At 39.1% G+C, this 27,139-nt stretch overlaps 1 long non-coding RNA gene across 1 annotated transcript; it reads right to left on the reverse strand.

Moving 5' to 3' along the window:
* Positions 1–950: 950 nt before the first annotated feature.
* On the reverse strand, positions 951–9,983 carry LOC148768504 (uncharacterized). The gene is made up of 2 exons (XR_016033118.1): positions 9,805–9,983; positions 951–1,290 (listed from the first exon to the last, which is right to left on the reverse strand). It is a non-coding gene; the product is annotated as an uncharacterized LOC148768504 (long non-coding RNA).
* Between the last annotated feature and the right edge of the window lie 17,156 nt (positions 9,984–27,139).

A 27,139-nucleotide genomic window follows, 5' to 3' on the forward strand; every position in this document is an offset into this window, starting at 1 on the left:
TTTCCTAATTGCAACTCTTTTCTTACTCTTTGATCATTTTTGCTTCCTGGACACCTAATTTTCGATTTGTACCTATAAGATACCAAATACACCAATTAATATAGAAACATAAATTAATCCGGAAAAAATCCACGTAAACGTAAACCTAAACGTAGAGTTTTATTTCTACACTGCACTATATTTTTTTTTCTAGTGTTTTTGCTGTTGTTTGTTGATGCGTATTAAAGTCCTAGTATTGTAGTTCGTGTTTTTAAGAACGATGTTGCAAATGCACTTTTGCGCATGTTTTTTTACATGTACGTTTGTGCATGTCCATTTGAGCGAGTGTGCTGATGCATGTTTTATTGATTTGTATTAATGTCCTAGGATTGTAGTTTGTGTTTTCATGATTTTTTTTTGCGAATGCAATTTTGCGTGAGTTCTTTTGTGCATGCTTTTGTACTTTTACTTATGTGCGTATCTCTTCTGGCGAGTGTTTTTGTGCACGTTTCTTGATGCGCATTCATGTTCTCGAACTATAGTACGTATTTCAATGATCGCTTTTGGAATCCAATTTTGACCATGTTGGAGTCCGAATTTGGAATTTTGCCTTTTGACAGGAATTGTAGCCAGCTGAAATAGCTTTCCAATGCCGCCGGAACCAGTTGATTTGGAGTCCGGATGAGAAAGTTATGCTCGACATCGTGGACACTACCAAAGATGTTCGGGGATTTCTCTCTTCTAATTTGATTTTATTTTCCTAATTGCAACTCTTTTCTTACTCATTGATCATTTTTGCTTCAAGCACACCTAATTTTTGATTTGTACCTGTAAGATACTAAATCCACCAATTAATATAGAAATATAAATTAATACGAAAAAATATCCACGTAAACGTAGAGTTTTATTTCTACACTCCACTGTATCTTTTTTATCTAGTGTTTTTGCTGTTGTTTGTTGATGTGTATTAATGTAACGCCCCACAACCTAACAACAGAATCCAATTGGATCACCACCATTAAGTTAGGGATGCTAACCCTTTATATATACTTAAACATTATGGTTTTAATACAAAAATACGTTATATGCTTTGAAAAGAAATCAAGCTTTGTAATTTCTCGAAATCTGTACATATATATAAATATTTATTGTTCATAAAATTACATTGTACAAAAACCATAAACGAGCGGCTAACAAAATGAAATCAGAGTTTCTAGCTCGGCTACAAAAATGGCTCGAAGCATGGCATATGAACAAATCTCTGACTGGCCGCTCTTGGCTAGGTCAACTTCTAAACATGTACATCATTACCTGCATCATAAGAACCTAATGAGCTAATGGATCAGCAAGTTGAAACTGATGTATTAGCGATATATCACATAACGCATTATTCATTCAATAAGTACAATATCACATATAACTTCATTCATGATCCTTTTCTTTGAAATCCTTCTCTTTATCGGGTACCCTTGAAGTGTGGTACTTGATTGATAGCAATAGACTGTGATTTTCGGAACCTATTCATCACATTTGGCCAATAGATAATACGGGGGTTTCCATACCGGCCTTTGGACCTCAGGTATTAGCCGTATTTCATTTCTTTAATTGTGGGTTTTCCATACTGGTCTTTCGACCTCAGGTATTTGCCACCATGCGTTGGGTCCGCCGGTTCCTCCCGCGTTCCTTGCCTACTCGACCATCAATCAAGTACCATACTTCCATTTTCAAAACATATTCTTTCATATCACTATGACTCATCAATCATTCAAACATCATGGATAACACGTAGCAAAAGTCACATTAAAGCACACATAATTTGGTTCTTATCATGAGCAAATGAAAGCTTCAACTTACTGTTGGGTGCTAAATACCAACACGCAAGTGTACGTATCGCAAACAAGTAGTAAAGTAGACTCGTGAGAGTCGGATGTCGATCCCACAGGGAATACGCAAATTATTTAATCCTAAGTACCAAATCCTAACAATTGTGATTTTTATCCAGCCTACGCAGGGTTGTCAAATTAATTAACTAAATAAATTAAACTAATTAAGAAAGCAATTAAACACGAGAAAAATATCAATAATAAACGGATCTAGGATTTTATCTTCCCCCTATGCGATAATTCTTCACCCAATTAATCTCCTATCATGCAAGTTACGATTCCCGATTATTAACCCAAGACACGAAATTACTCATAACCAGCTGTCGCTGCGTTATAAACCTATTATTCATAAAAGATTCACTATATGTCTATGCAAACCTATTATAAATAAAGCATTAAATAACAAGTCTCGTAAACGGCTACCTAAGGTATTATCTGTATGTCTGCGATAATACATGCAATTAACACACTCATCCGGTGAAAACTACTCGAAGGCTCTTCTATCCCTGTTCTAATTATTAAAACGATCTGTCAATCAATTCTAACAATAAGAAATAGCAACATAAATTAACTACGTTCATGCGCTAAATAAGATCAAGATAGAAGAAATAATCGAAGAATTAAACTTGCATAAAAGTCGAAAAAGAGGTTCGAATTACCACATAGGGTTCCAATAAAATCCTAGAATAAAAACTTAGCTACTCATGTTCTCTACGAAAAGCATAATAAAAAGATGAAAAATCATAAAAGCTATAAATAACAATAAAAGAGGAGAACTATGATGAAGAGTCGTCAAGTCTTCGTCTTCGTTCTTGTGCTCCTTGATTGCGTGTAGAAAGATGAAAAATAAAAACTAAAGATAAAAGATAATAAAAGATTAAAAGATAATTCCTAATTGTGTGCTTTTGGCCTTTAAATAGGGTGCAAAAATATAATAGGGCGGGTTTTCTTGTGTAATTAAACTTCCTTCACTGCGCCACCACGACCATCCGGACGGCCGTGTGAGATTTACGCCTGAAATCCGCACGGCCGCGCGGTCTTCAATTCTTCAGAAATCTGATTTTTTTAATTTTGGCCCACTTTTTCTCCGAATTTGCAGTTTTCACCCCAAAAGTTGACAATTCTTCAACTTGCACCTAAAATACAAATAATAACCATTTTAAGCACCAATTATCATTAAAACACACCAAAAGCTCCAATTAAAAGGTACCATTAAGTGTAAAAATATACACTTAATACACCCCCAAACTTGAACTTTTGCTTGTCCTCAAGTAAAATCAATTTACAAGCACAAACGGCGATTATACATCTCATTACATAGATCGATTGGTCAACTTCGCGTTTTCAGAACTTGCAATTATGATGATAATTCCTAGGTATTCGCAAGCTTAACATTCAACTGTACTTAGTCCCTCACTATTACCAAAAACCACAAATCATACAATTGCTTCAAGTATCCAATATTTGCAAGTTAAAAATAGAGAAAATTTATACTTACATGCATATATTTGACTCCAAATACTCACTAAATTATTTTACTCAACTAATATTGAACAATAATTTATTGGGATCATTGGGGCTTTGTGGCTTTCAATTGTTAGGCTCTTTGGTCCGAGGTAGGTAATATGGGTATGTGTGGCTAATTTTCTTGAATTGAGGTGATTACGCCAAAATTTGAAAGATAGGCGTTTGAAACAATGAATTCACCTCTAGGGACTTTAATAAACTCGATTCTCCAAAATTCACACGTCAACACTCTTGCTTTTGAGGCAATGGATCGAGTTTTCAACACAATTCAACAACTAGTCCTTATTTCTCCCTTCTAATCTATTCTTCTTCTTCTTTTTTTTTTTTTTAATCGAATCGAAGAATTTAGATATATATATGAAGATGCACATATATATATCTATTATTATTATTATTTATTTATTTATTATTTATTTTTATTTTTTTCGAAGAAGAAGAAAGATCTTATAAGAATTTTTCGACCGACCACTAAGGGATAATTATTCAAAAATCTCCACTTTTCTACCTTCTACATATTGGCTAAAAGAAAGAACACCTTTTCTCCGATGCTCAAATCAAGGTTCTAAGGATAATTTGCAAAAAGGGTAGGCTTGAAAGGCTCAAACGGTTCAAAGAAGGCCCAAATCATATCCCAATTCACTTACTATCAACACTTCGTATCATAAATGTCCTAAGGTGAGATTTAAAACCGAACAAAACATGATTGAGCACAAATAAATTCCAAATTTAAAATGCAAAACATTCAACCAAAGCAATGCACAAGGTGTGATTCCTAGCAATAATTCACTTCTACGTTCCGTTGAATCGAAAGCTAAACAAATACATACTCCTTATCAACATAAAACAAGTAATCTCATCATCAAACATTGACCATCTCCCATCATCATAGTTCGTCGATGCATCGAAAAATATTTTTTTTTTTTATTTTTTTTTATTTTTTTTTATATATAATAAAAACGGAAATAATAAAACGGCAACTAAAACAAAAACTAAAGCATGCAAAATAAAAAATAAAAAATAAAACACAAATAAAGCGCACATAAACGAAAACAAGTAGTTAACCACCCCCAAACTTAAAATTCACATTGCCCTCAATGTGATTCGCCCGGAGTTTAAGGATAGAAAACACCTGTTTTTAAGCGTCGGGACCATCGTCAGGTTGCTCACCAACTCCACCTTGCGCATGAGCATCACCATCTCCTTCATCACCCGAAAGCTCGGGTACCGGCTCAAGAATCGGTGCGGGCAACGGAACCGGTTCGGCGCACTCGGGATTGCCGCAAGCCAAATGGCGCACAATGGCTTGGAGCATCTTTCCCGACCATCGTTGGAGGGATTCGATCGTGCTCACCTTGTGCTCCACCTTGGCAAGCCGATTTCTCGTGATCACCAACTCGCGCTCCATTCTTCTTTGAAATCGCCGGTCCGAACTTGTACTTGGACCCTCGGGTGGAGCTATTGGTTGGCCATCGACGGGTTGCTCGCCATCTTGGATGGGTGCCTTGTATTGTCGGGCCGCAAGGTTACTCATCGGCTTCCGAATCGAGGTGAGAATATCCGTCGTTTTGGTTGGGACCTTCGCCTTCTTGCACAAGCCGGTAACTAGGCAACGGAAATAAAACCCCTTGGAGTTGTTGACCATGGAGGTCCAAAATCGGTCGCATATGATTTCGCCAATGTTGATCGGTGTGCCCTTGAGAATGTGGTAAGCAAGGGCGCACCGTTCGGGATCCACGTGAGTCCACGAGCGGGTGGGAATGAGGTTAGCAAAAATGAACGTAAGGCACGCCTTGCCTATTTGGTGAATGCATTTCCACTCCAACTCGTACGTTTCTTCGGTTGAGAGGTTGGACCAAATGGGGGGTCCATCGCACAACACCTCGGCGATTTGATCTCGTGTGACCGCAAGTTGCAATTGCTCCCAATTGAATGACGTGTGTCGGAGGTGATAAAAAGAGTTGATTGCGTGGGCACACCAATCGACCTTCTTTCCTCGAACCGTGCTCGAGTTCCGATCCGTTGTGAGGAGGATACGGTTGTTGGCGTAGAACTCGCGGACCAATGATAGGTTGATCGAACCCTCCGGTTCCAATAATGCTTGCCAACCTCGTCGTAGAAATTCTTGGTGCAACGGTGCGAATTGTGGAAGGGTGATCTCATAGGCACGTTCCGTCACTAGTTTCTTCACTTTTTGCTTCTCAAAGCGAGCACTACCGCCTTCGACACAACAAGCATCTTCGTCGGGTGTTGGAATTTGATCGGTTTTCTTGCCCTTCCCCTTGCCTTTTGAAGGGCCTTCGCCTTGAGAAGTGCCCTCTCCGTCACGTCCTCGTTTCCCCATGACTTGAGAATGTGTGTGGAAGGGTTTAGGAGTGGATTGATGTGCAAAATTTCCCCCAAACTTGACTTGGGCAATTCGTCGAACACCTTGTGGGCGTTCGTGGTGGAATGGATTTTTGGAGAAATTTGTACCTTTCTTGACTCCTCCCTGCACAAATCAGCAACAAACAACCAAGTTTAAGTATTATGTGTGTGTAATTGGTGAATTTCTGGTGAAATTTGTCAAAGAAAATCGAAAATTTTGAAAAGAAAACGTTAGGGTTCGAAGTATGAGAGAGAGGTTTTGGATTTGTGAAGCTTGGGGTGTGAAAAATTCTATTTAAAGCTGCCCCCGTTTTTTCCCTCGGACGGCCGTGCGAGATATAGGCTTAATATCCGCACGGCCGCACCATTTGTTGAATTTGGGCAGTAGCCACTTTATATTTCGGACGGACGTGCGAGATTGTAGGCATAAATCCGCACGGCCGCATCAATTGGCCAATTTGGACAGTAGCTCATCCGAAATCTCACACGGCCGTGTGAGATTCCTGCCTTTTTCTTGCACGGCCGTGTGAAGAATTGCAATTAAGTCCCTGTAAAATAAAAACTTCTAATTAGTGCCCCTGAAACTTTTTTTTTTTTCAAAGCTGAAATAAAATAAGAACGAACACTAACAAGCTAAATAAATAAAAACAAAAATAATAAAAAAAATAAAATAAAAGAAAGAAAAACGAAAGCTCGGGTTGCCTCCCGAGAAGCGCTAAGTTTACAGTCTTCAGCCGGACTTTGTCTGCTTCTTTGTTTAAGCTAACGTGACCGAAGTCACTTGGCAATTGGATTCCTCTCCCCGATGACGCTCGTTTGATTTTTTAGGTGGCCACATCCTCCTTGCACGTTCATCACCGTTAGCACCCCAACTCTTTTGACTATCTCTCGGAGGTGTTGAAATTGAGTTCGCACAACAAACATGCTCCTTCCGATTCCCTTTTCCGTTGTCATCTCCTGCACTCGACGATGCTTTCCCATGGTCCAAAATTGAAACATCAAAATTTTCATGATTTGTAAAATCCATAAGCTCAATAGTAAAACACTCATTATTCTCACATGGATTTTTATTAGCACAAAAAACATTAAATTTGATCGTTTCATCATGCACCGTCATTGTAAGATCACCACTAGCACAATCAATTAGAGTTTTCGAAGTGGCTAAAAACGGTCTCCCTAAAATAAGAGGTATCTCCCTATCTTCATCTATATCGAGTTCAACAAAATCAACCGGGAAGATAAATTTGTTCACCTTTACTAGCACATTCTCTAAAATACCTTTTGGGTAAACCAAAGACCTATCGGCTAATTGCAGAGTTATAGCCGTAGGTTCAATCTCACCTAACCCAAGATTTTTATAAGTGGAATAAGGCATAAGATTAATGCTAGCACCCAAATCAATAAGCGATCTAAAATTTTTACCTCCTATAGTACAAGGGATAGTGAACTTACCTGGATCGCCGAGTTTTTGTGGAAGGGGCCGTGTAAGAATTGCACTACATTGTTCCGTGAGTTGGATCATCTCGTTCCCTTGCAATTTCTTCCTTTTCGTCACGAGATCCTTGAGGAACTTCACCCATTTTGGCATCTTTTGAAGGGCTTCAATAAACGGGATATTTAATTGGATTTCCTTCAGCTTGTCCAAAAATCTTTGATACTCGGCATCGAGCTTCTTCTTCATAAGCTTCTGAGGATATGAAATCGGAGGGGCTCGTGATTTCACTGGAGATGATAGTGGTTCTTCGTGAGTCGCTTCTTTTTCTCCAATCACGCTTGGCTTCTCGATCACCGTGTTTTGCTTCTCTTTTCGTGGGGCTTCCTCCAATTATCTCCCATTCCTTAAACTCACAGCGTTGCACTGCTCGACGTTGTTCTTCCGAGGATCTTTCGTATTCGACGGCAGTGCTCCCGATGGCCTCGTGGTTAGCTGGGTTGCAAGTTGACCCATTTGTGTTTCCAAATTCCGGATGGAGGCTTGGGTGGTTGTCATGAATTGCGCCAAGATATTTGCGAGATCTACACCTTGAGGTTGAGCTTGAGGCGGATTTTGGAATCCAGGAGCTGGTCGTGAATGATTTGGTGTTTGACCTTGAGGTGTTGCTTGCCTTTGTCCTTGCTGATTTCCTCCCCACCCAAAGTTAGGGTGATCCTTCCATCCGGGATTGTAAGTATTGGAGTACAGGTTCCTCTGTTGTCGGTTGGTGTCATGCACATAATTCAGAGACTCCGTTTCTTCTATGCGCTGGTCGGGAACTTGGACTGCGTGGACTTGCTTAGTCTGCAAAGCCACTACTTGCTTCGATAGCTTCTCCAATTGGGCCGTGATTGCAGTGACTCCGTCTAACTCCAAAATTCCTCCAGTCTTGACTGCTCCGCTATTCGACCGGTCCGATGCCCGCATGTATTTGTTTCTAGCGATCCGCTCCAAGAGTTCGTATGCTTCGTCGTAAGTCAAACTCATGAACATGCCTCCAGCTGCAGAGTCGAGCATTGTCCTCGAGTTGTCTTGCAGTCCATCGTAAAATTTTTGCAGTTGGCGCCACTCTTGTAGTCCGTGATTCGGGCACCTCCTTACTAACTGTTTGAACCGCTCCCACGTCTCGAATAATGCTTCACCGGCTTCTTGTATGAAGTTTTGAATTTCTCGCCGGATTCTCTCAGTTTTTGTTGGGGAGTTGTATGTGTTCATGAAAAGTTGAGCTAGCTGGGCCCACGACGAGATGGAGTGCGGTGCACGAGTTTGCAACCATTCTCGGGCTGCTCCTTGTAGGGAGTGCTTGAACAAGCGGAGTTGCAATGCTTCGGGTGTTACTCCGTTCATCTTGTGCGAGTCACACGTTTCGAGAAAGTTGACCAAGTGAAGATGTGGATCTTCATGAGCCAATCCGCTGAATAGACCATTGTTTTGGAGCATCGTGAGGAGTCCCGCTCGAATCTCGAAATTGTTGGCTTCAATGGGGGGCTGCTGGATGCTTGATTGGAACCCATTGAGTGTCGGGACGGTGTACTCATGCAATGCTCGTTGACGAGGCGGTGGATTGATTAGCTGGCGTTGCTCTTGCTCGATAACGATTTCCCCTGCCGCATTCAGTAGGCGCCCTTGGTCACCTCCCCCACGATTATTCTCGTCTTCCATAGTTGCCGGAGTGTTTTGGGCTAACCGTTGATTTCTCCTGGCTTGCCTAAACGTTCGCTCAATTTTGGGATCAAGAGGTAGCAAGTTCGTGTCGTGTCCTCTTCGCATAAAAAGTACCTAAAACAAAATAATAATAAAAAAAATAATTAAATAAAATAAATAAATTGGCTGAAGTAAGAAAAATTGCTCAAATTTAATATTAGGATAAATGAATAATTTAGCCGTATTCCCCGGCAACAGCGCCTACGTTCATGCGCTAAATAAGATCAAGATAGAATAAATAATCGAAGAATTAAACTTGCATAAAAGTCGAAAAAGAGGTTCGAATTACCACATAGGGTTCCAATAAAATCCTAGAATAAAAACTTAGCTACTCATGTTCTCTACGAAAAGCATAATAAAAAGATGAAAAATCATAAAAGCTATAAATAACAATAAAAGAGGAGAACTATGATGAAGAGTCGTCATGTCTTCGTCTTCGTTCTTGTGCTCCTTGATTGCGTGTAGAAAGATGAAAAATAAAAACTAAAGATAAAAGATAATAAAAGATTAATAGATAATTCCTAATTGTGTGCTTTTGGCCTTTAAATAGGGTGCAAAAATATAATAGGGCGGGTTTCCTTGTGTAATTAAACTTCCTTCACTGCGCCACCACGACCATCCGGACGGCCGTGTGAGATTTACGCCTGAAATCCGCACGGCCGCGCGGTCTTCAATTCTTCAGAAATCTGATTTTTTCACTTTTGGCCCACTTTTTCTCCGAATTTGCAGTTTTCACCCCAAAAGTTGACAATTCTTCAATTTGCACCTAAAATACAAATAATAACCATTTTAAGCACCAATTATCATTAAAACACACCAAAAGCTCCAATTAAAAGGTACCATTAAGTGTAAAAATATACACTTAACACTTACCTCAAGTTCAATATGGTCTATGAAGTGAAAGGATCAGTTCTTAGATAAGGTGTGCTACAAGACTTGATTAGAGATGAATTCAAACTTCAAAACATAGGATTTTCACCTAGAAAAGGTGCAGAACTTGTCCTAGCTATACTTCTATGAATTTTTATGGTTTGATGTTCTCTTTTGTGAATATGGAAGAAAAGAAATAAGAAGAGAAGCTTAAGGAATTGGTCTGGTCGTTTTTGGAAGAAGACAAGTAAAAATGAAGACTGAAACACAAAATCTTCACTTATCTACCCATTCCCAACAAGGCCAAATGGAGGATGATGATTGGACGGCTTATATTTGCTGGATTCTTGTGGTTATTCCACGTTTTTACAGCTTGAGATGAGATGGTGGGCTGATGTTTACTCATTATAATCAAGTGTAAACAAAATCAGAATGGTCTTGTGCAACCTAGTCAACCAACCAATCGAATTGCACCCTTTTGCATACTTTTGGGTTTAGTCTAATATGAGTTACTTCAAGTAATTACATATGTAATTAATCATATCAAAATGTAATTAAAATGCAGAACTACAATTAAGACAACTATATCAGCGTTTAACACATTGATCCCTTCTTAACCGAGAAACTGAGCTTCTCATTACAATAAATCACTTAAGTTTCATGTTAAATCATAAAGTAGAAGTTCAATAACATGTATCATGTATTAGCACATTTTAAGAAAATTATTCGATCACATATTAAAACACTATAAAGGCACATGTGCAAGCCAGGATTTCGGGTTGGGCTCGGACCGCTTTGGCTTTCGGGGGCCGTCTTGCCTTGATCCGGAGTACGCTTTTGACTATGGCTTTGCATCTTGTTCACGTTATTCAACCTCCGCAGTACATTATTCGGCAAATTGAGCAGTGCATGGCCCGATTTCTCTGGGGATCTTATGGAAATCAGCGCCGGCCTCATTGGGTTGCTTGGCAGACGATTTGTCGGCTTGGGGTTGAGGCGTTTGACGGATGTGATTGACGCCTTCACTTACAAGCTCTGGTTCCGATTCCGTGCTCAGGATTCTCTTTGGGCCCGTTTTCTCCGAAACAAGTATTGTCGGAATCGGTTCTTCAGCGTCTTCCAGTGGATACCAAACTTCAGTCTCGAGGCACCTCTCTTGCCTTGAGGTGCTATTGTTGTCCAAATCCATCTATTCTTGTGTCGAGTCTTGTATCTCAGTCTGTCGAGTCTCCTTCTGTTGAGTCGATTGATCATATCTTCGTGGAGAGCCCGACGGCCAAGAGGGCATGGCATCATTTTTTCTATCTTTTTGGCTATACACCTGCACACACTACGCACGTACCCCAGATTTTACTTTATTGGCAGCACTTCACTTCGCAAACACTCACACACCACACACACATCACGACCATTGTGCCTTGCTTGATCTTGTGGTACTTATGGATTGCAAGAAATGACAGCAAGCACAAGGATATCACGGTTCGCGCTTCTTCCATCATATACAGGGTCATCTAGCACATCAGGATTCTTCACCAAACCAACTTACTTTCGGCGGACAGCTCGACTAGCATTCCCCACGTGGCTGAGTCTCTTAGCCTATATTAGCGAGTCAGAACACCAACTCTCACACCTCATCGAGTTATTCGGCTTCCACCGGATCCGGGTTGGGTGAAGCTAAACACAGACGGAGCCCGTAGAGCATCCACCCAGATTGCAGCTATTGGCGGGATTATCAGAGGTTCGGATGCTGAGGCCATACTTGCATTTCACGAGAGGATCTCTGCCCCGAGCAGTATTGCAGCCGAGCTTGCTGCCCTTGCCTCGGGGCTGCGATTTGTTATTCAGAGGCAATTCACTAGAGTTCGGATCGAGCTTGACGTAGAAGTCGCTGTTCAACTTCTTTCGCACACGGACCAAGGTCATTGGAGTCTTCAAATTTCTCTCACGGCGGTCTGGAACTCTCTTTCTACTTTGGAGTACAGGATTACATATATCTACCGGGAGGGCAATACAGTGGCTGATGCATTAGCTAACTTGGGGTGTCAGACCGAGTTGGTTCGTACCTTCACAAAGTGGAGCTTCCCCGACCTATTCAGCAGATGATTCGGATGGACCAGCTTGGATATCCATCCTTTCGACGACAGTCTCGCACATAGGTGCCATGCATTCCATGTTTTTATATTATTGGCAATTTAGGAATTTACGTGAACTTTACATGTTAGGAAGGGTTGGGGTGATTATGGATTGTTTGGGTCTATCAAGACTAGACTGTTTGCCGAATGGTGCCACGCATTTCGCAACCGTTATACCTGTTTCGCCCATTTTTGGCTGTTGTGGTGAGGCGAACGATCTACCTTGGTCTTCCCCGACCTTCTATGATCATTCCCTACCCATCCATTTTATTATTTGGGCCACCTGTTTTGCCTGTATTCTTAACGTTTTGTTAGTTAGCTATTGTCTTTTGTTTGTCAATTGCTATTATTACCCATATGTTGGGCAGTAGCAATTTGAGCGAAACTCATTATGTACTTCTTAAATTTTGTTTTATAAACAGGTAGGGGGTCAAGCCTAACACCCCACCCTCACCGGGTGTCGTTCTCTTAAAAAAAAAAAAAGGCACATGTGTAACAAGCAGTCGTGATCATGCATCATGAATGATGAATTATAATTATATGCATTGATGCAATATGCTTATTATTGGCCATGTATGGATGGTTGGGCATTACAATCCTTCCCTCCTTATAAAATTTCGCCCTCGAAAGTTGACGTACCGAACAATTCTGAATATTTGCTATGCATTTCTTCCTCCCCTTCCCACGTGGCTTCTTCAATAGATTTATTTCTCCACAATACCTTAACTAATGGAATCTTTTTATTTCTCAGCTCCTTGACTTTTCGATCAATAATTTGAATTGGTTTCTCCTCATCAGACAAATCTGCAGAAAACTCAAACGGTTCATAACTCAAAACATGAGAGGGATTTGAAATGTACTTCTTCAACATAGACACATGGAAAACATTGTGAACACCAGATAATGAAGGAGGTAAGGCTACTCTATATGCTCTATCACCAACTCTTTTAAGGATTTCAAGCGGACCAACATATCTTGGACTATGTTTTCCTTTCTTTCCAAATCTCATTATGCCTTTCAATGGAGCCACTTTCAAAAATACATGGTCGCCAACCGTAAAATCCTGATCTCTTCTTCGTTTATCTGCATAACTTTTCTGTCTACTCTGTGCCGTCTTCATTCTTTCCCTTATCTTCCGTACCGTATCGGCAGTATGTTGCACCATCTCTGGCCCAAGTAGACTTCTTTCACCAACTTCATCCCAATGAATTGGAGATCTACATTTTCTCCCATATAGTGCTTCATAAGGTGCCATTCCAATTGTAGATTGATAACTGTTATTGTAAGTGAACTCTACCAATGGAAGCTTTTCATCCCAGCTCCCTTTCAAATCTAGAACACAAGCTCTTAACATATCCTCAAGTATTTGAATAACTCTCTCAGATTGTCCATCAGTCTGTGGATGAAATGCTGTACTAAATGCAAGCTTCGTCCCCATGGCATTGTGCAAACTCTTCCAAAATGCAGAAGTGAACTTCGGATCTGTGTCAGATACTATTGACACTGACACTCCATGCAATCTAACTATCTCTTTAATATATTGTTGTGCATATTGCTCCATGTTGAATGTGGACTTCACTGGAAGAAAATGGGCTGATTTAGTTAGTCTATCAACAATCACCCATATTGAATTGTATCCCCTTTGTGTTCTAGGCATTCCAAGCACAAAATCCATTGTAATATGCTCCCATTTCCACTCTGGAATCAGTAAAGGTTTCAATAGTCCTGCTTGTCTTTGATGTTCCATTTTGACTTGTTGACAAGTGAAGCATTCAGCCACAAACTTTTCTATATCTCTCTTCATGTTAGGCCACCAATAGTGAAGTTGTAAGTCTTTGTACATTTTCGTGCTGCCCGGGTGCACTGAGTAAAGGCTTCTGTGAGCTTCTTCCAAAATGTCGCCCTTTATGTTAGCATCAAAAGGAACACACAATATGCCTTTATAACGAATCATTTCATCATGACCAATAGAGAAGTTCGGCCTCTTCTCATCCTGGACAAATACTTATCCACTTTCTGAGCCTCTTTGATTCGGTCATGAAGTACGGGTTTTAATACTAAAGATGATAAAGAGCTAACCGTCCCTTTAGGTACAATTTCAAGCTCTAATATTTGTAAATCTAGTAGTATTGGTTTCTGTATAACAAAGAAGGAAGACATAGATTTTCTACTCAATGCATCTGCAACCACATTAGCTTTACCAGGATGATAGTTAATCACACAGTCATAATCCTTCACAAGTTCTAACCATCTTCGTTGTCTCATATTCAATTCTTTCTGAGTGAAGAAGTACTTCAAGCTCTTGTGATCCGTGTAAATTTCACATTTCTCACCATATAGGTAATGCCTCCAAATTTTCAAGGCAAACACAACGGCAGCAAGCTCTAAATCATGAGTTGGGTAATTCTTCTCATACTCTTTCAATTGTCTTTAAGCATAGGCGATAACATTCCCATGTTGCATCAATACAGCACCCAATCCATTTTTTGAAGCATCACTATACACTACGAATCCACCAGTTCCAGAAGGAATGACGAGAACAGGAGTTGTAGTCAATCTCAGTTTCAACTCTTGAAAGCTACTTTCACATGCATCAGTCCATACATACTTCACGTTCTTCCGTGTAAACGTTGTTAATGGAGTTGTTATCTTGGAAAATCCCTGAACAAACCTTCGATAATATCCTGCCAATCCTAAGAAACTTCGAACCTCTGATACAGTTGTTGGTGTTGGCCAATTTTTGATAGCTTCTATCTTACTCGGGTCGATAGAGATACCATTCTTGGACACGACATGCCCTTGGAATACAACTTGATCAAGCCAAAACTCGCACTTCTTAAATTTAGCATATAGTTGCCTTTCTTTCAATATTTGCAACACCACTGTCAAATGTTCTCTATGTTCGTCTTTATCATGGGAATAGATCAAGATATCATCAATGAACACAATCACAAATTTTTCGAGGAACTCCTTGAACACCCTATTCATCAAATCCATAAAAGCTGCGGGGGCATTTGTTAAGCCAAAGGGCATAACTAGAAATTCATAATGTCCGTACCTTGTTCTAAATGCAGTCTTTTGTATGTCATCCTCCTTTATTTTCAGTTGATGATACCCGGAGCGTAAATCGATCTTCGAAAATATTGATGCTCCTTGCAATTGATCAAACAAATCATCTATTATGGGTAGTGGATATTTGTTCTTGATTGTAAGTTTGTTCATTTCTCTATAATCGATGCATAAACGTAATGTACCATCTTTCTTTTTCACAAACAAAACTGGTGCTCCTCAAGGAGAATAACTCGGCCGAATAACACCTTTATGCAACAAGTCTTGTAGTTGAATCTTCAACTCTTTTAGTTCTGTTGGTGCCATTCTGTATGGAGCTTTAGAAATAGGAGTTCTTCCGGGCAACGTATCAATAAAAAATTCAATTTCTCGATCCGGTGGCAGTCCTGGTAACTCATCTGAAAATACCTCAAGAAATTGATCAACCACATCCACATCTTGGGGTTTCAATTGTGTTCCTACTGAAGTGTCCATAACATTAGCCAAGTATCCAACACAACCCTTACTCATCATCTTTTGAGCCTTCAATACAGCTATAAATGGTATTGAAGATGAAAGTGAATGACCGCCGAACTCGAAATGTTCTTCACCAGGTGGCTGGAAGATGACAACCTTCCGATTACAATTAATGGTTGCATAATATTTTATAAGCCAATGCATGCCCAAAATAGTCTCATAATTTGCGAGAGGTAAAACAACAAGATCTGCACAAAGTGTTCTACCACTAATCTGAATAGAACAAAGTTTCAACATTTGGTTGGAATTCATCTCTTCCCCTGATGGAGTCGTCACATTGTACATCACATCCAACGTATCTGGTATAATGCCCAATCTCCTCACCAATGAATGTGATGCAAATGAATGAGTAGATCCCGAGTCTATTAATGCAAGTGCTGGAGTTCCTAAAATCAAAATAGTACCCGAGACAACTAATGCATCTGCATCAGCTTGTTCTTTAGTCATTGCATACACTCTCGCTTGGACTTTGACTGGTGGGGTGCGACAATTCCTTGCAATATGCCCTGGTTTCTTAGACTTGAAGCGACGATTTAAACCGCTATAGCATTCACCAAAATTATTCTTCCCACATGTGGCACACTTGGGCTTTTCAACTGTAGTAGAACTTTGTACAACTCTAGGGCGCTTGTCATTTACTTGGCCGGATTTTTGCTCTGGTTTCTTCCATTGAGATTGAGTTCTTGGAGTAAAAAGTTGCCTCTTCTGTTGATGAAATTTCTGAATTTCCTTCTCATCAAAGTCAGCCATCAATGCGTTGTCCACCACTTGTCGAAACTCGTTTGGAGAAGAGATCCTTACATCTTTTCTAATAACTAGGTTGAGGCCTCTCATGAAGTGATCCATCTTTTCTTAGTTATCTTTAGCTATGTAAGGTACATACTTGCAACCCTCTACGAATTTTCGCACGTAGTCACATACGGACATTTCATTCTGCTTCAATAAGAACTCTTTAACTTTGAGTGACCGGACATCCCTCGTGAAATACTTGTCATAAAAGATTGTTTTGAATGCCTTCCATGTCAACTTCTCCATATCCACTACAAGTTTTGTACCCTCCCACCAAGTTCTAGCTTCTTTCTTCAATAGGAAAATGGCACAAAGTACTTTCTCGGAATCTTCGATACGCATGTAGTCAAAGATGACATCTAGAGATTTAACCCATTCTTCTGCAACCATAGGATCAGACCCACCATAGAAATCAACCGGTTCCATTTTATAAAACTTCTCATACACGGTAAGTGAGTTATCGTGTCTAGCTTGTGGAGGAGGAGGTTGTTGGTTTTGTTCATGGGTTCGCTGTTTCATATCGAACAATTTCTGTATCTGTTCGCCATGCATTCGAGTCTGTTGCTGAATCAAACCAGCTAAATTATCAACTAAGTTGTAGTCACCCTCGTGGCCAACATTCCCTGTCTTCCTTTTCGGTGCCATTACTTCCTATAAATTGCCGAATCTCATCCCATTCATTAGCCAATACTAATGCACAATCATGACAATGGCATACATATGTTAATATAATCAAACACATAGGTAAATAAGAAGAGAGTTAACCAAGCTTCGCAGCCAAAGTATGTTCATATGCCCTCTTCTGTCTTCAGAAAAGATTTTATACCTCCGCTCTGATACCACAAAATGTAACGCCCCACAACCTAACAGGAGAATCCAATTGGATCACCACCATTAAGTTATGGATGCTAACCTTTTATATATACTTAAACATTATGATTTTAATACAAAAATACGTTATATGCTTTGAAAAGAAATCAAGCTTTGTACTTTCTCGAAATCTATACATATAAATAAATATTTATTGTTTATAAAATTACATTGTACAAAAACCATAATAGAGCGGCTATCAAAATGAAATCTACAAAAATGGCTCGAAGCATGGCATATGAACAAATCTCTGACTGACCGCTCTTGGCTAGGTCAACTTCTAAACATGTACATCATTATCTGCATCATAAGAACCTAATGAGCTAATGGCTCAGCAAGTTGGAACTGATGTAATAGCGATATATCACATAACACATTATTCATTCAATAAGTGCAATATCACATATAACTTCATTCATGATCCTTTTCTTTGAAATCCTTCTCTTTATCGGGTACCCTTGAAGTGTGGTACTTGATTGATAGCAATAGACTGTGATTTTCGGAACCTGTTCATCACATTTGGCCAATAGATAATACGGGGGTTTCCATACCGGCCTTTCGACCTCAGGTATTAGCCGTATTTCATTTCTTTAATTGTGGGTTTTCCATACTGAGCTTCGACCTCAGGTATTTGCCACCATGTGTTGGGTCCGCCGGTTCCTCCCGCGTCCCTTGCCTACTCGACCATCAATAAAGTACCATACTCCCATTTTCAAAACATATTCTTTCATATCACTATGACTCATCAATCATACAAACATCATGGAGAACACGTAGCAAAAGTCACATTAAAGCACACATAATTAAGTTCTTATGATGAGAAAATGAAAGCTTCAACTTACCTCAAGTTCAATACGGTCTATGAAGTGAAAGGATCAGTTCTTAGATAAGGTGTGCTACAAGACTTGATTAGAGATGAATTCAAACTTCAAAACATAGGATTTTCAGCTAGAAAAGGTGCAAAACTTGTCCTAGCTATACTTCTATGAGTTTTTATGGTTTGATGTTTTCTTATGTGAATATGGAAGTGAAGAAATAAGAAGAGAAGCTTAAGGAATTGGTCTGGTCGTTTTTGGAAGAAGACAAGTGAAAATGAAGACCGAAACACAAAATCTTCACTTATCTACCCATTCCCAACAAGGCCAAATGGAGGATGATGATTGGAACGCCTATATTTGCTGGATTCTTGTAGTTATTTCACTTTTTACAGCTTGAGATGAGATGGTGGGCTGATGTTTACTCATTATAATCAAGTGTAAACAAAATCAGAATGGTCTTGTGTAACCTAGTCAACCAACCAATCAAATTGCACCCTTTTGCATACTTTTGGTTTTAGTCTAATATGAGTTACTTCAAGTAATTACATATGTAATTAATCATATCAAAATGTAATTAAAATGCACAACTACAATTAAGACAAATATATCAGCGTTTAACACATTGATCCCTTCTTAACCGAGAAACTGAGCTTCTCATTACAATAAATCACTTAAGTTTCATGTTAAATCATAAAGTATAAGTTCAATAAAATGTATCATGTATTACCACATTTTAAGAAAACTATTCGATCACATATTAAAACACAATAAAGGCACATGTGTAACAAGCAATCGTGATCATGCATCATGAATGATGAATTATAACTATATGCATTGATGCCATATGCTTATTATTGGCCATGTATGGATGGTTGGGCATTACAATTAAAGTCCTAGTATTGTAGTTCGTGTTTTTAAGAACGTTTTGCGAATGCACGTTTGCACATGTATGTTGCATGTCCATTTGAGCGAGTGTGCTTATGCATGTTTGTTGATTTGTATTAATGTCCTAAGATTGTAGTTTGTGTTTTCATGATCCTTTTTGCGAATGCACTCTTGTTTGAGTACTTTTGTGCATGCTTTTGTACTTTTACTTATCTGCGTAACTCTTCTAGCGAGTGTTTTTGTGCACGTTTCTTGATGCACATTCATGTTCTCGAACTATAGTACGTATTTTCATGATCGCTTTTTTAATCCAATTTTGACCATGTTCGAGTCCAAATTTGGAATTTTACCATTAGACAGGAACTGTAGCAAGCTGAAATAGCTTTCCAATGCCGCTGAACCAATTGATATGGAGTCCGGATGAGAAAGTTATGCTCGACTTCGTGGTTACTACCAAAGATGTTCGGGGATTCTGTCTTCTAACATGATTTTATTTTCCTAATTGCAACTCTTTTCTTACTATTTGATCATTTTTGCTTCCAGGACACCTAATTTTCTATTTGTACCTATAAGATACCAAATTCATTAATTAATATAGAAATATAAATTAATCCGAAAAAAAATCCACGTAAACATAGAGTTTTATTTCTACACTCCACTGTATCTTTTTTATCTAGTGTTTTTGCTGTTGTTTGTTGATGCGTATTAAAGTCCTAGTATTGTAGTTTGTGTTTTTCAAAACATTGTTGCGAATGCACTTTTGCGCATGTTTTTTTACATGTACGTTTGTGCATGTCCATTTGAGCGAGTGTGCTTATGCATGTTTGTTGATTTGTATTAATGTCCTAGGATTGTAGTTTGTGTTTTCATGATCCTTTTTGCGAATGCACTTTTGCGTGAGTACTATTGGGCACGTTTATTCAAAGATCTCATGTGCACGAGCAGTGTGACCCTCGATGGTTCAGGTGTAAGCTAGCCGTGGGCCCACAACTCTTTGTGGTCAAAACTCGTCCCTTAGAGTTACGATTAAGATGAAACTCGTTTCACCTTAGTCACCCAACGAATCAAGTTTGGCGTCTAGCAACTACGCGTCATGATTCCCTAGATACAAATGAAGTGCCTACAAGAACCTTCAGATATAGTTAACGTACAGTACGGTCCCTTCGATGCATATGTCCCGATCGAGCTAGAGGCATTGGTTCATCGAGACCTCTTTATATGTTCGATGACGGTGCGATCGTTCTAAGTGTTGTAATCCTTACGTGCATGACTTAGAGAATCGAATTCTCTAATCATCACTTAGTCAGCTCTGGCCAGAGACTTAGAATGATTACACACTTTCAGAACACACAGGACATCCAAGACTATTCTAGCGACCGAATCCCCGACTACAATGCACAGACCTCCCACTAGATTTCGGACTGTACGAACACTGGCCCTTGGGATGGTCCTCGGTGGAACTCAGGGACAGGTCACGATACAGCTGGTCCTCTAGTGAAGTCACGGTGATGTCTAGGTCATAAGGACTAATGGTGTACAACTATACCATAGATATCTCTACTCGATTATTGGGAACCACTTAGAGATTTCTAGGGTGAGGGAGTTCAGTGAACTCGTCAACTTACGAGCACCCACTTATGCATGCCGATATCACAATACCGTTCACTGATGAGATGCAGTACACATACACTAAGTGCTAGTCTTAATGGGAAAGGCCGATATCCTCATTAGTGGCGTAACCCTTCGACTAGGAACACGTTTAACAGTTATAATACTTAAGTAAATATGTCACGATCCTAACGATCAATCACTAGTACTTGTAATAACTGTAAAGACTATATCTATGCTTGTGACAAAGGGACAAAGATATAGAATGCCAAGGTGTTTTATCATTAATACGAATAAAGGTTCGTTTATTACAATAATAAATACGAAAGACCACAGCCACAAGTTGGCTTGTTGGTCACCTACTCTAACACTCGCGAGTGTTTTTGTGCACGTTTCTTGAGGCGCATTCATGTTCTCGAACTATACTACGTATTTTCATGATCGCTTTTGGAATCCAATTTTGACCATGCTCGAGTCGAATTTGGAATTTTGCCATTAGACAGAAATTGTAGCCAGCTGAAATAGCTTTCCAATGTCGCAAGAACTAGTTGTTTTGGAGTCCGAATTAGAAAGTTATGCTCGACTTCGTGGACACTACGAAAGATGTTGAGGGATTCTCTCTTCAAATTTGATTTTATTTTCCTAATTGCAACTCTGTTCTTAATCTTTGATCATTTTTGCTACCTGGACACTTAATTTTAGATTTGTACCTATATGATACAAAATCCACCAATTAAAACACAAATATAAATTAATCCAAAAAAAATCCACGTAAACGTAAACGTAGAGTTTTATTTCTACACTCCATTGTATCTTTTTTATCTAGTGTATTTGCTTTTGTTTGTTGATGCGTATTAAAGTCCTAGTATTGTAGTTCGTGCTTTTAAGAACGTTGTTGCGAATGCACTTTTGGGCATGTTTTTTACATGTACGCTTGTGCATGTCCATTTGAGCCAGTATGCTTATGCATGTTTGTTGACTTGGATTAATGTCTTAGGATTGTAGTTTGTGTTTTCATGATCCTTTTTGCGAATGCACTTTTACGTGAATACTTTTGTGCATGCTTTTGTACTTTTACTTATGTGCGTATCTCTTCTAGCGAGTGTTTTTGTGCACGTTTCTTGATGCGCATTCATGTTCTCGAACTATAGTACTTATTTTCATGATCGCTTTTGGAATCCAATTTTGACCATGTTCGAGTCCGAATTTGGAATTTTGCCATTAAACAGGAATTGTAGCTAGCTGAAATAGCTTTCCGATGCCGCAAGAACCAGTTGATTTCGAGTTCGGATGAGAAAGTTATGCTCGACTTCGTGGACACTGTTAGAGTAGGTGACCAACAAGCCAACTTTTGGCTGTGGTCTTTCGTATTTATTATGGTAATAAACGAACCTTTATTCGTATTAATGATAAAACACCTTGGCATTCTATATCTTTGTCCCTTTGTCACAAGCATAGATATAGTCCTTACAGTTATTACAAGTACTAGTAATTGATCGTTAGGATCGTGAGATATTTACTTAAGTATTATAACTGTGAAACGTGTTCCTAGTCGAAGGGTTACGCCACCAATGAGGATATCGGCCTTTCCCATTAGAAGACTAGCACTTAGTGTATGTGTACTGCATCTCATCAGTAAACCGTATTGTGATATCGGCATGCATAAGTGGGTGCTCGTAAGTTGACGAGTTCACTGAACTCCCTCACCCTAGAAATCTCTAAGTGGTTCCCAATAATCGAGTAGAGATATCTATGGTATAGTTGTATACCATTAGTCCTTATGACCTAGACATCACCGTGACTTCACTAGAGGACCAGCTGTATCGTGACCTGTCTCTGAGTTCCACTGAGGACCATCCCAAGGGCCGGTGTTCGTGCAGTCCGAAATCTAGTGGGAGGTCTGTGCATTGTAGTCGGTGATTCGATCGCTAGAATAGTCTTGGATGTCCTGTGTGTTCTGAAAGTTTGTAATCATTCTAAGTCTCTGGCCAGAGCTGACTAAGTGATGATTAGAGAATTCGATTCTCTAAGTCATGCACGTGACGATTACAACACTTGGAACGATCGCACCGTCATCGAACATATAAAGAGGTCTCGATGAACCAATGCCTCTAGTTCGATCGGGACATATGTATCGAAGGGACCGTACTGTACGTTAACTATATCTGAAGGTTCTTGCAGGCACTTCATTTGTATCTAGGGAATCATGACGCGTAGTTGCTAGACGCCAATCTTGATTCGTTGGGTGATTAAGGTGAAACGAGTTTCATCTTAATCGTAACTCTAAGGGGACGAGTTTTGACCACAAAGGGTTGTGGGCCCACGGCTAGCTTACACCTGAACCATCGAGGGTCACACTGCTCGTGCACATGAGATCTTTGAATAAACGGTCAGAGATAAAATAGTTTATCTTTGCATGATTGAAAGTCAATACGATTGGGTCCAACATTCGTAATTTGGAATTACGAATGAGAATAAGAAAAGGAAAAGAATAGGCGAACATTGAAGTGGACTTTCTAAATCGGGAAGTTTCCAAAATTTAGAAAGTGCACTGAATTAGGGTTTCCACTTTTGGAAAGTTGGAAATCGAGAGTTGGAACTCGTAATGACGAGGACATTATAATGATTCCGAAAATGTAATCGTTACAATTTTCCGATCATTGAATTGAGAGAGACGAGCAAGTAAAAGAACTAACGGACTTAAGCTGTTGGGCCATGTCCAACTTAAGCCCGTTAGGGTTTTATGCAAGACATATAAATACTTGATTTATAGGTCTTGCACACACAACTAAGAGAACACACGTTCATAACCCTAGCCGCTGCCTCTCTCGATCAGCCACCCTCTCCCACGGCCACCACCACCGCGCCGTCGCCGGAAATTCGCCGGAATCGGCCACCCGTTGGCCGATCTCTTTCGGTATTCCTTTCCTTCTTTCTTTTCTTCCGTTGTTCTGACTATTACGTGTCTAGTGCCACGTTTTTAGTAGATCGAAGTATACGAGGTGAAACCCAAGAGGAGGAAGATCGAAGAATCGAAGATGCGAGAAGGCAATTCCGAAAAACTGCTCTCGGATTTTCTGCGCTGCCTAGCGAGAAAATTCGCCATAAATCAACCAGTCATTCGATGGACGTGAAATTTTGACAGCAGCTTTACGACTCATAAATCTACCATTTTCCAGAAGGAATTGTTCATCCAGTAAATACGCCTGGAGATACTGAAGTCGGAGCAAGGCTGTAATTTCAGATCAGCAAACAGGTTGGATCAATAGGAGTGGGAAGAGCAGCTAGCCATCTTCTCTGCGCGTGAATCACATGCGCTGCCGTAGCTCGGATCATCGCCGTTGCTGCCCCGGATTGCACGGATTGGTTTCCGTGGCAATCTAGCTTTGCTTAGTGCGCCTACCTCACGCTTCAAGAGGTAATGTTTCGAATCTATTGTCATTCGATTCGGTTACGTTTAAATTAATATATGCATGTTCGTTTTAATAAGAAACTTGTATGATTTTATGTGACTACATGAAATTGGTTTTATTATTGCGAGCATGATTATTTGATTTAAACACGAGCATGCTAATTGATTTAATTTCGATTAAGTAATTAAACATGTATGTTGTTTTAATTTCGCTGGAAGCGCAAAGGTACGCAATTAATTGATTTAATTATCGGGCATGTGCTTATGTGTTTTAAAGTTGTTTAATTCGCATAAAATTTTTGTTTTCCGCTGCGTACGCGTGCCCGAAACCCAACAGACACTACCAAAGATGTTCGGGGATTCTCTCTTCTAATTTGATTTGATTTTCCTAATTGCAACTCTTTTCTTACTCTTTGATCATTTTTGCTTCCTGGACACCTAATTTTTGATTTGTACCTATAAGATACCAAATCCACCAATTAATATAGAATATAAATTAATCAGAAAAAAAATCCATGTTAACGTAGAGTTTTATTTCTACACTCCACTGTATCTTTTTTATCTAGTGTTTTTGTTGTTGTTTGTTGATGCGTATTAAAGTCCTAGTATTGTAGTTCGTGTTTTTAAAAACGTTGTTGCGAATGCACTTTTGCACATGTTTTTCTACATGTACGTTTGTGCATGTCCATTTGAGCGAGTGTGCTTATGCATGTTTGTTGATTTGTATTAATGTCCTAGGATTGTAGTTTGTGTTTTCATGATCCTTTTTGCGAATGCACTTTTGCGTGAGTACTATTGGGCATGCTTTTGTACTTTTACTTATGTGTGTATCGCTTCTAGCGAGTGTTTTTGTGCACGTTTCTTGATTCGCATTCATGTTCTCGAACTATAGTACGTATTTTCATGATCGCTTTTGTAATCCAATTTGGACGATGCTCGAGTCCGAATTAGGAATTTTGCCATTAGACAGAAATTGTAGCCAGTAGAAATAGCTTTCCAATGTCGCAAGAACTAGTTGTTTTGGAGTCCGAATTAGAAAGTTATGCTCGACTTCGTGGACACTACCAAAGATGTTGAGGGATTCTCTCTTCTAATTTGATTTTATTTTCCTAATTGCAACTCTTTTCTTAATCATTGATCATTTTTGCTACCTGGACACTTAATTTTTTGATTTGTACCTATATGATACAAAATCCACCAATTAAAACACAAATATAAATTAATCCAAAAAAAATCCACGTAAATGTAAACGTAGAGTTTTATTTCTACACTCCATTGTATCTTTTTTATCTAGTGTATTTGCTATTGTTTGTTGATGCGTATTAAAGTCCTAGTATTATAGTTCGTGTTTTTAAGAACGTTGTTGCGAATGCAGTTTTGCGCATGTTTTTTTACATGTACGCTTGTGCATGTCCATTTGAGCCAGTATGCTTATGCATGTTTGTTGATTTTGATTAATGTCCTAGGATTGTAGTTTGTGTTTTCATGATCCTTTTTGTGAATGCACTTTTACGTGAGTACTTTTGTGCATGCTTTTGTACTTTTACTTATGTGCGTATCTCTTCAAGCGAGTGTTTTTGTGCACGTTTCTTGATGCGCATTCATGTTCTCGAACTATAGTACGTATTTTCATGATCGCTTTTGGAATCCAACTTTGATCATGTTCGAGTCCGAATTTCGAATTTTGCCATTATACAGGAATTGTAACTAGCTGAAATAGCTTTCCAATGCCGTCGGAACCAATTGATTTCGTGTCCGGATGAGAAAGTTATGCTCGACTTCGTGGACACTACCAAAGATGTTCGGGGATTCTCTCTTCTAATTTGATTTTATTTTCCTAATTGCAACTCTTTTCTTACTCTTTGATCATTTTTGCTTCCTGGACACCTAATTTTTGATTTGTACCTATAAGATACCAAATCCACCAATTAATATAGAAATATAAATTAATCCGAAAAAAATCCACGTAAACGTAGAGTTTTATTTCTACACTCCACTGTATCTTTTTTATCTAGTGTTTTTTCTGTTGTTTGTTGATGCGTATTAAATTCCTAGTATTGTAGTTCGTGTTTTTAATAACGTTGTTGCGAATGCACTTTTGTGCATGTCCATTTGAGCGAGTGTGCTTATGCATGTATGTTGATTTGGATTAATGTCCTAGGATTGTAGTTTGTGTTTTCATGATCCTTTTTGCGAATGCACTTTTGCGTGAGTACTATTGGGCATGCTTTTGTACTTTTACTTATGTGCAAATCGCTTCTAGCGAGTGTTTTTGTGCACGTTTCTTGATGCGCATTCATGTTCTCGAACGATAGTACGTATTTTCATGATCGCTTTTGTAATCCAATTTTGACGATGCTCGAGTCCGAATTAGGAATTTTTCCATTAGACAGAAATTGTAGCCAGCTGAAATAGCTTTCCAATGTCGCATGAACTAGTTGTTTTGGAGTCCGAATTAGAAAGTTATGCTTGACTTCGTGGACACTACCAAAGATGTTGAGGGATTCTCTCTTCTAATTTGATTTTATTTTCCTTATTGCAACTCTTTTCTTAATCATTGATCATTTTTGCTACCTGGACACTTAATTTTTCGATTTGTACCTATATGATACAAAATCCACCAATTAAAACACAAATATAAATTAATCCAAAAAAAATCCACGTAAACGTAAACGTAGAGTTTTATTTCTACACTCCATTGTATCTTTTCTATCTAGTGTATTTTCTTTTGTTTGTTGATGCGTATTAAAGTCCTAGTATTGTAGTTCGTGCTTTTAAGAACGTTGTTGCGAATGCAGTTTTGCGCATGTTTTTTTACATGTTCGCTTGTGCATGTCCATTTGAGCCAGTATGCTTATGCATGTTTGTTGATTTGGATTAATGTCCTAGGATTGTAGTTTGTGTTTTCATGATCCTTTTTGCGAATGCACTTTTACGTGAGTACTTTTGTGCATGCTTTTGTACTTTTACTTATGTGCGTATCTCTTCTAGCGAGTGTTTTTGTGCACGTTTCTTGATGCGCATTCATGTTCTCGAACTATAGTACGTATTTTCATGATCGCTTTTGGAATCCAACTTTGATCATGTTCGAGTCCGAATTTGGAATTTTGCCATTATACAGGAATTGTAACTAGCTGAAATAGCTTTCCAATGCCGTCGGAACCAGTTGATTTCGAGTCTATATGAGAAAGTTATGCTCGACTTCGTGGACACTACCAAAGATGTTCGGGGATTCTCTC

The sequence above is a fragment of the Erythranthe guttata genome, chromosome 8, assembly GCF_056151865.1.
Source record: "Erythranthe guttata isolate IM_541 chromosome 8, IM_541, whole genome shotgun sequence".
Lineage (NCBI taxonomy): Eukaryota > Viridiplantae > Streptophyta > Magnoliopsida > Lamiales > Phrymaceae > Erythranthe > Erythranthe guttata.